Below are 9,051 nucleotides of genomic sequence, written 5' to 3'. Positions count from 1 at the left end.
ACCCCCCAAAGGATACCAGGGTAGGGAAATCTTCCCAGTGGACAGAGCTTTGAGTAGCACATCTGGCTGTCTATTATGTCTGAGAGAGATGACCTGAGGTGCAGATCTGCTTTGACTCACAGGTAGTGACCAATGGGTTAGCCACAGACTTAGAAGAAGTTTCAAATAACAATCCAGTGTCCCTTAGAAACCTGACATTTTATCAGCTTGAAAATGGTAGGTAAAATTCGTAAGTCAGAAGTAATTTAATAAATCACCCAATCCCCTCATCTTCCCACGGAGAAAATAAGGTCCAGAGAACGTATGTGATTGGTCCAAGGGAAGCTCTAGATAACAACCAGAATTGACATCTTCTGGATCTCAGCTCAGGGCTCTCCCCGGAACAGCACACAGATTATCATTCACTCCTTGGCCAGCATTTCTTGAGCTTCAACAACATGTCATGCTCTTCTCTGGAAATAGGGATACAGATAAATAAGGCATGGCCCTGCCCTCTTGTGTTTGTTATGTGTTTTGTGTATGTTGGTGTATGATAGTCATATCCTGTGGCAAGAAATAAGTGAAACCAAAATGGCAAATCCTTTTTCAAGTAGGACAGGCTAAATACTGGCTGAAGAGTGCCACATGAAATTAAAAATGCTAGAAAGTGAGCCAGCAAGAACTATATGACTTAAAACAGACACCAACAGAGATATTAATTAATCCAAGGTTGGATTTGATTGTTAAGGGGAGTTTGCCTCACTATCCCTGCTGGGAAGAGAGCCATTTTTAATGGATTTTGATGGCATCCTGCCTGAGTCTTAGTACCTAAATGTTAGCCTGGGTGAGATAAAATTTGAATTAAGTGATCAGGAAGACTGATGGATGGTACAATCTGCAATTATTTCAAACAGTAGAAAGTGGGGAAATAGACCTGTTGAGTACCCAAAAGACTTGTTAATTTCCTCCAGAAGAGGTCTCCTCTCAGGCTTCTTTACTGTCTTAGATGAAAAAGGGTCCCTCCACACCCCTCAGACCTGAGCCTCATGCCCTTGCCTCATTTCACACCCTGCTTCCTCAAGTATCTTCTCTTTCTGAAATCTTTGGCTTCTTCCTACAGAATGTTCTCTTCTCTGCTTTTACACATATATAGGTCTCCTTTCACTTGGAAAAAAAAAAAAGTTGCTTATCCTCATGGCCCTCCTACTTATTGTACAATCGTCTTTCCTTCTTAAACCATCAAGCTTTGAGAAGGAATGGTTTACGCCTATAAGCTACAATCTGGCTTCTGGCCCGACTACTATAGAAAAGTGCACTCCTGGGTGCCTGGGTGGCTCAGTGGGTTAAGCCGCTGCCTTCGGCTCAGGTCATGATCTCAGGGTCCTGGGATCGAGTCCCACATCGGGCTCTCTGCTCAGCAGGGAGCCTGCTTCCCTTCCTCTCTCTCTGCCTGCCTCTCTGCCTACTTGTGATCTCTCTCTGTCAAATAAATAAATAAAATCTTTAAAAAAAATAAATAAAAAAAAAAAAAAAAAAAGAAAAGTGCACTCCTAAAGCTCATGCATGGTTTCTGAAGCATTAAATGAAATAGCTTGTCTTAGTCCTGATTTCCCTTGACCACGGTTAGATTTCCGAGGTGTAGAGCATCTTATACCAAGCTCTAATACCACATTTTCCATGCATGCTGGACATTTTTGAGCATTCTATTGCTACTTCAATGTAGTTAAAATGGAACTAAAAATTTTCTCCACTGATATTCCCACAAATGATTCTCCTACGTATGACTGATGGCAAGTTCTATAACACAGGGATCACATCGCTCGAATTTATTGCTATGGTTTCCTCCCGCTGCTTGATGTAGTCAGTTGTTAAAATGAATAAACATCATTCTCCCACTCACAGAGCCTTAATTCCTCAGAGTCATTTTGAACTCACCTCTTTCCTTTGTCCCATAAATTATTTTTTTGTCTTTTTTTGTCACATAAATTAAATCAGTAATCAAATGTCGTCAATTATACCTTCAAACTATGGTGCTTAAGAGTACAGATTTGTTGAGGCACCTGGGTGGCTCAGTGGGTTAAGCCTCTACCTTCGGCTCAGGTCATGATCCCAGGGGCCTGGGATCGAGTCCCGCATGGGGCTCTCTGCTCAGCAGGGAGCCTGCTTCTCCTCATCTCTCTCTCTGTCTGTCTCTCTGCCTATTTGTGATCTCTCTCTCTGTCAAATAAATAAATAAAATCTTAAAAAAAAAAAAGAGTACAGATTTGTTGAGACACCTGGGTGGCTCAGTGGGTTAAAGCCTCTGCCTTCAGCTCAGGTCATGATCCCAGGGTCCTGGGATCGAACCCCGCATCGTATCTGGCTCTCTGCTCAGCAGGGAGCCTGCTTCCCTTCCTCTCTCTTTGCCTGCCTCTCTGCCTACTTGTGATCTCTGTCTGTCAAATAAAATAAATAAATAAATAAATAAATAAATAAAATAGTGGAACTATATGGGGTTAGTGAGAATAAATGAGATAATGTGAATAAAGTGCTTAGCACAGTACCTGACACATAGCAAGTACTCAATAAATGATAGCTATTAAAATTATCTTTCACTACTCCCATTGTGAACCCACACTATGCTAGGGATGTCTACTTACTACTTCCTATCTTTGCTGTTTCTCTTAGCTAGAATGCTCTCTTTCCTTTCTACCCATTCAAAATTCTATTTATTCTTTTTATTAATTTTTATTTTTTGAAAGTGATGCACATTCATAAAGTTAGACTAATTAGACTTATAAAGTAAAAAGCAAACCCCTATTCCTTCTCTCCCCACTTCTGATCTATACTACTAAAGCAGCTACTCTGAATAATTTTAGCTATTTTTTCTAGCATTTACTTCCGTATTTCTATATAATGTATTTACGCTGTTTTCTTGATCTTTCAATTTTTAGATAGTACTTATTTTCTTCTTATTATGGAAGATGCAGATTTAGACCTCTTACAACATCACCTTTTCTAACTTGTGTTCCCTTCATCCTACAAAAGATTTGGTAAATCAGTAAGACGTTTTCATTGTTATGGCTATGTGAATGTCTTTCACTTTGGGGCCAAGTAGCATTTTATCATGACTCATTTACTTTTTTGTGCAACTTTCAGCTTTCTCTGGAGTTATAAACTGCCTTGGTTTTTCCTAGTTGGCTTTATTTTCTAGGTATCAATCACAATTCTTCACTAATTTCCCATACAACTGTAAAACCTTTCTGAATACTACTCTGCACATGGTCAAACACATCAAGTAATCTATCAGTTAATTTTCAAAAATTTTTTCTCTATAGACAACCCTCCTGTATCCCTCTATCTTCCCACTCTCCACTAGCCTGGCTGCTCCCTGGGTACGCCACACAGCTGTCTACCCCAAACTTTCTTCCTTTTTCTTTTTCTTTTTTTTTAAGATTTTATTTATTTATTTGACAGAGAGCACAAGTAGGCAGAGCAGCAGGCAGGGAGAAACAGGTTCTCCGCTCAGCAGGGAGCCCGATGTGGGGCTGGATCCCAGAATCCTGGGATTATGACCTGAGCAGGAGGCAGCCACCTAAACGACTGAGTCACCCAGGCGCCCCTCAAACTTCCTTTCATTATCATATTGGAATTCCCTTCGCCTCTCTGTTATGTTTATCCCATTTTCTGGATCTCATGAATTCCTCTTTCTTGGTCTACTCTCTCAGAGGATGGAATGTACATTCTAGTCAGGTCTACTTACCATTTACTGGAAGATTTTCACCTCCACATTTCTGCCATTTATCTTAGAATAGTCTTCTATTTCCTGTCTGCACGTCCAAATGTTATTTGCATTTTCAAACTTTTTATTTTTATGAAAATAATGTATGCTCATAGTTTAAAAGTTAGTTATAGAACCTACAAAGAGAAAACACAGAAGTCTTTTTCATTCTCAATCTATGCATCTAGAGGCAAGTACTTTATTTTAACTGTTTCTTCTGGTGTTTACCTCCTTATTTCTAAATAATTTAACGATACTGATATTTTTTTTTAAAGATTTTATTTATTTATTTGACAGATAGAGGTCACAAGTAGGCTGAGAGGCAGGCAGAGAGAGAGAGGGGGAAGTGGGCTCCCTGCTGAGCAGAGAGCCTCCCGTGACCCTGGGATCATGACCTAAGCGGAAGTCAAAGGCTTTAACCCACTGGGCCACCCAGGCACCCCTATACTGATATATTTTGACTTAGTAACTTATTATGAAAGATGGATTTACTCTTCCTTTTTTTTCTTTTTCTATTTTAAACATCTTTTTAAAATTAACATATAATGTATTATTTGCCCCAGGGGTACAAGTCTGTGAATCATCAGGCTTACACATTTCATAGCACTCAGATTTACTCTTCTTATGCCATATTATCTTCTGTCTCTAGTCTCTATCTTCCCAATATAGTTTGGGAGGATGTAGAATTCTGAATTAGAAATCATTTTCTCAGAATTTTAAAGGCCAAGCTGTATCTCAGTGAATTCATTGTGATTCCTAGAGATTGCCTCTTCTCTTCCATTGTACTAAAATACCCCATCCTTTTAATAGAGTTCTAGCTTGTATGCCTTTGGTATCTTTTTTTTAATACATTTTTTATAAATATATAATGTATTATTAGCCCCAGGGGTACAGGTCTGTGAATTGCCAGCCTTTGGTATCTTTTTTTTTTTTAAGATTTTATTTATTTATTTGACAGGCAGAGATCACAAGTAAGCAGAGAGACAGGCGGTGGGGTGGGGGGAAGCAGGTTCCCTGCCGAGCAGAGAGTCCCTATGGGGCTCAATCCCAGAACCCTGAGATCATGACCTGAGCCGAAGGCAGAGGCTTTAACCTACTGAGCCACCCAGGCACCCCCTTTGGTATCTTTTTAATAGAGTTCTGACTTGCATGCTTTTGGTATTATGATTATTAGAATGCACCTACTTCCCCATTTTGAAAAGCAAAACAACATTAGATCATCTACAGTCCCTTTGGACTTCTGCTGTTCTCCGTGATTACTAACATCATTCGTCAGTGGCCTCAATGTAATTAATATGGGCTATTTGGAGCACGACAACAGGGAGCCCTGATCTTATCTGACAAAGTGACATTTAAGCTGAGATCTGAAGGATGAATAGCAAAGTCCATGAAAGCATTCCAGTGGAGATGGCTGCATGTGCAGAAGCTGTCAGGGGAAAGAAACTTTGGAAACTCAAGGGCGGAAAGGGGGCCGGTGGGGTGGAGCTTGGTGACTGAGAGGGAGAGTAGGACCACCTTTATCCTAGAGACAAGGCAGGGGTCAGGGTTCTCAGGGCCTTGTAGGTGATGCTAAGACAAGATCTGGGACTTATCCTAAGAGCGATGAGAAGCTACTGAGAAGTCATTAGCGGGGGAGTGATTTGATCTGTCTTCCAAAGATCTCTGGGGTTGCAGTGTGCAGAATGGATTGGAGAGAGCCAATAATTAGGAAGATATGGATAAAATCAGTTTTAAGTAAGTGTTAGAGCCAGACTTGGAGGACAGAAAGAAATTTCAAATGGGCAAAAGGTAGTCTTATGAAGTAAGTTTGAAAGCTCAGCAGATAGTTAATTTCTTCAACTTGCTGATGGCAGTGATTTAGATGCTGATATAACAGCTTCACTTTTTTTTTTCATTTTTTAGTATTAGATGTAAAAAGTGTTCTGCTTTTTGTTATTCCCCTTCCTGATGGGTCTTTGAATTGCTGATCGACTGATCCCAGAAGCTGTTTGCTCCCCTCCTTCCCAAGTGCGGACTGCATCCTGTCGCCTCGTGTTTGTTCTGTCCATTTGCCATGGTGAGATTTCTGAGGGGTTGAGGTAGAAGGTTGGAAAGAGTAAGGGAAGCAATCGAGAAGGGCTTCTGCGGGGCTTGCACGGAAATGGGCCAGCAGAATTGAAATGGTGGAGGAAGAACACCTTCCCTTTTTCTGACAGTAAGCAGTATATGTAGTCAAGACGGTAATAAGGACGCAAGACTGCTTCCTCAGGATTCCTGCCTGCAGGAGACTGGGGCTTCTGCTGCAGTCAGCTGATACACCACAAGAGTTGGTGTTATATACCACGGCTTCTGACAGTTTAGGCAAGAGGAAGTTAGTTTTTGCAGTTCTGTTTATGCAGTTGGCCAAATGAAAAATGCTGGCTGATGGGTTTGCTTTTCATAGTCATTGACAACAGCTTTCTACAACACCTAGGTTTTCTTTGGAAACTGTGAAGAGGTACTGAAAAGAAGAAAAATAATTTCTTCTTGTCTTAAAGAAGCTCACAAAGGAAAGGAAAGTAATTCTAAAGGGTGCTTATGGAGTAGTAACTTTAACTGCACGTTGGGTTTGGATATGGGAAAAAGTTACCTTGCATCAATTTCGTGTTTTGCTGAGTACATTTTGATTTGTGTATTGCATTTTTATAGTCAAGCAAATCAGTCTGGACCCATGAGTATAGGTGTTGTGAGGAAATAATTAGGACATTATCAGAATTATATCAGAATTATAATAACAAATGAAAATCTGTTATATTGCGATATCTTGGGGGATCCTAAATACCTTGCTTTTAAGCTGGACAACACCTGGCTGGCTCAGCCAGTAGAGCATGGGACTCTTGATCTCTGGGGCGTGAATGTGAACCCTCCCGCCACAACACTGGGTAGAGAGATTTCTTAAAAAAAGGGAAAAAAGGGGCGCCTGGGTGGCTCAGTGGGTTAAGCCGCTGCCTTCAGCTCAGGTCATGATTAGGGTCCTGGGATTGAGCCCCCCATCAGGCTCCTTGCTCAGCGGGGAGCCTGCTTCTCTCTCTGCCTCTGCTTGCCTCTCTGCCTGCTTGTGATCTCTGTCTCTCTCTCTCTGTCAAATAAATAAATAAAACCTTTAAAAAAAAAGGAAAAAAAATTAAAGTTGATCTGTTTGAATCTGCAAGTACATTTTTTCCTTTTATAAAATGGAAAGATATTACTTATTACTTACTAGTAAGTACTTGCATCTCCAACGTCTAAATTCATTTTCTATCACCTATTTTATTGATAAGTATGTATTTTATTGATAAGAATTCTAGACTTATTCCTAGAACAAATGATAATCACTGCTTCCACCTCCAAATTCCAGTATCTAGAACAGTGCCTGCCACATAGTAGGTGTTCAACAAATAATTAGTGAATTAAATATTAGTTGCTGTGTTCAATAAAGTAAAGCCAGAAAATAAACTCTTCGAAAATAAATCTCTGAAATAGTAGAGAACAAAACCTTAGATCCATTTTGCCAATAAAATAAAATATCCTACTATCTGGTTAGTATATATCTAACCTAAAATCTTAACAATCATTAGATATAGCCTCAAGTGTGAACACACAGAAGGAACCGTAATAGGGAAAGAATTGGGAAATGTTTCCAATCGTACTGCTCCTTGGCAATTAAGACTATTTGGTAACATACCTTAAGACTCCTGCCTTGGCACTTGGCTGGGGATGGGCTACTCATTGCTCACAGAATCAAGTTGGAACTTCATAGGGTGTTTCTGAAGATCCTTTTGGGTTTTAATATTCTTTTGGGCCGCTCCACCCACACACCCCGGGCGTCCGCCGGGACCGTGTGTTCTTTTTCTGAACTTGCACTGCGCCTTCTTACCGCTTACTGCGCCCTCGGCCTGGACTTTGCCCCCTGGGCTCCTTCGGTCCCACACCCTCTACAACCTTCCCACGTCGCAAGGTCGAGTTCGAGCTCCAGAGCTTCCAGGGAAGCTTCTCCAGCCCCTTTTCAAATGCAGTATGGCTCTGCTGAATTCCCCCCAACCCCTGGAGCCTCTCCTCGCAGCCATTACTTTCCAACGTGGGTTTTTGCCTGTCGCTACCTCTCCCGTCCCCCACTGGACTGCAGCCACCTTGTCGGGGAGGTCCTTGAAGAAGTCGCCGTGTCCAGCCCCTCGCCCAGTGCCTGGTGCAAAGGAAATGCCCAGTAAAGCTTTGTTGAAATGAATGTAAGCTCCAGAGAGGAAAAGAAGCGCCCGTGCCCAGCAGCAAAGGCCCTTCACGACCCGAGGGGAGGCCTGTGGTGTAGCTGGACCCTGTCCCCAGCTCGAAAGCGGCAGGAGAATGTGGCGCGGCCGGAGGCTCGTGTGCACGCCCCCTCTCTACTCGTTTCCTCTTCACTCCCACAGAGGAATCGGAAAGTTCTTCTCAGGCAGCCTCGGGGCAAGCCGGCGGGGCGGCGCAAACCGGCTGAGGTGGGGGTTGGGATGCCCGGTCTCCTGGCACATTCTAGATTCGGGTTTTATATTTAATTTTTTGAAGTTTCACAAATTCCAGCTCCAAACTAGGAGCTGAGCGTGGAGAGGGTTTCCTGGAGCATACATGGCGAGACCCAGGGAAGGCTCCCGGCATTCAGGGCTTTGCCTCATTTATTCTCCTCACAGTTCTCACCGCGGGACTTTTCCGAACACTCCGGGCCACCTCACCCAGCCGGTGCCGAGAATCGCCGTTCGGCCCAGCGGTCTCAGCCGCTTCCTCCGGGCAAACCCCGTCCGGGCGAGTGGGGGAGCTCCCAGCCCGCAGTACGAGGCAGAACGGGGGCACGGTTGGACTACAACTCCCAGGATGCTCTGGGAGGTGCGCGGGGGAGGGGGCCAAGGGGGAGGGGTTTGGGGTTGGGGGGGCGGCAGGGAAATCCCGCCCCGCTGCGCAGCAGCAGCGACACAAAGCCTGACTTTACAACCTCATAGAGAAAGTGGAAGTAAGACGGCTTAGGTGGGGAGGCAGGACGAGAGGAGGAACTGGAGGAGGGAAAGCCGCGTAGGTGGGCGCGGAGCGAAGCGAGGGTAGTGGGAGACCCGCGCCTTTGCAGATGAGGAGGGGGCGGCTTTCATAACTAATCCCCCCGCTCCGCCCCCCCCCCGCGCTGGGGTCTCCACAGTGCCCTGCCTGTGCCCACTCCTCCCCGCCACGGAGCGGGGAGCCGGGCTGCCTCGCGTGCTCGGAGCGGGCCGGCGGACTGCACCGTGGCTCCCCAGCCCCGGTGCGGGACGAAAGCGCGGGGCGGAGCGGCCGCCGCGGACCCAGAAAGGGCTGCG

General features: G+C 44.1%; 1 long non-coding RNA gene across 1 annotated transcript; it reads right to left on the bottom strand.

The window, feature by feature from the left end:
- Window positions 1–225: 225 nt before the first annotated feature.
- On the bottom strand, window positions 226–8,544 carry LOC116582149. The gene is made up of 3 exons (XR_004282392.1): window positions 7,422–8,544; window positions 3,722–3,876; window positions 226–452 (listed from the first exon to the last, which is right to left on the bottom strand). It is a non-coding gene; the product is annotated as an uncharacterized LOC116582149 (long non-coding RNA).
- Between the last annotated feature and the right edge of the window lie 507 nt (window positions 8,545–9,051).

The sequence above is a fragment of the Mustela erminea genome, chromosome X (assembly GCF_009829155.1).
Source record: "Mustela erminea isolate mMusErm1 chromosome X, mMusErm1.Pri, whole genome shotgun sequence".
NCBI classification, from domain to species: domain Eukaryota; kingdom Metazoa; phylum Chordata; class Mammalia; order Carnivora; family Mustelidae; genus Mustela; species Mustela erminea.
Note: the sequence above shows the minus strand (reverse complement) of the source record. Positions and strands in the feature narration are given on the sequence as shown.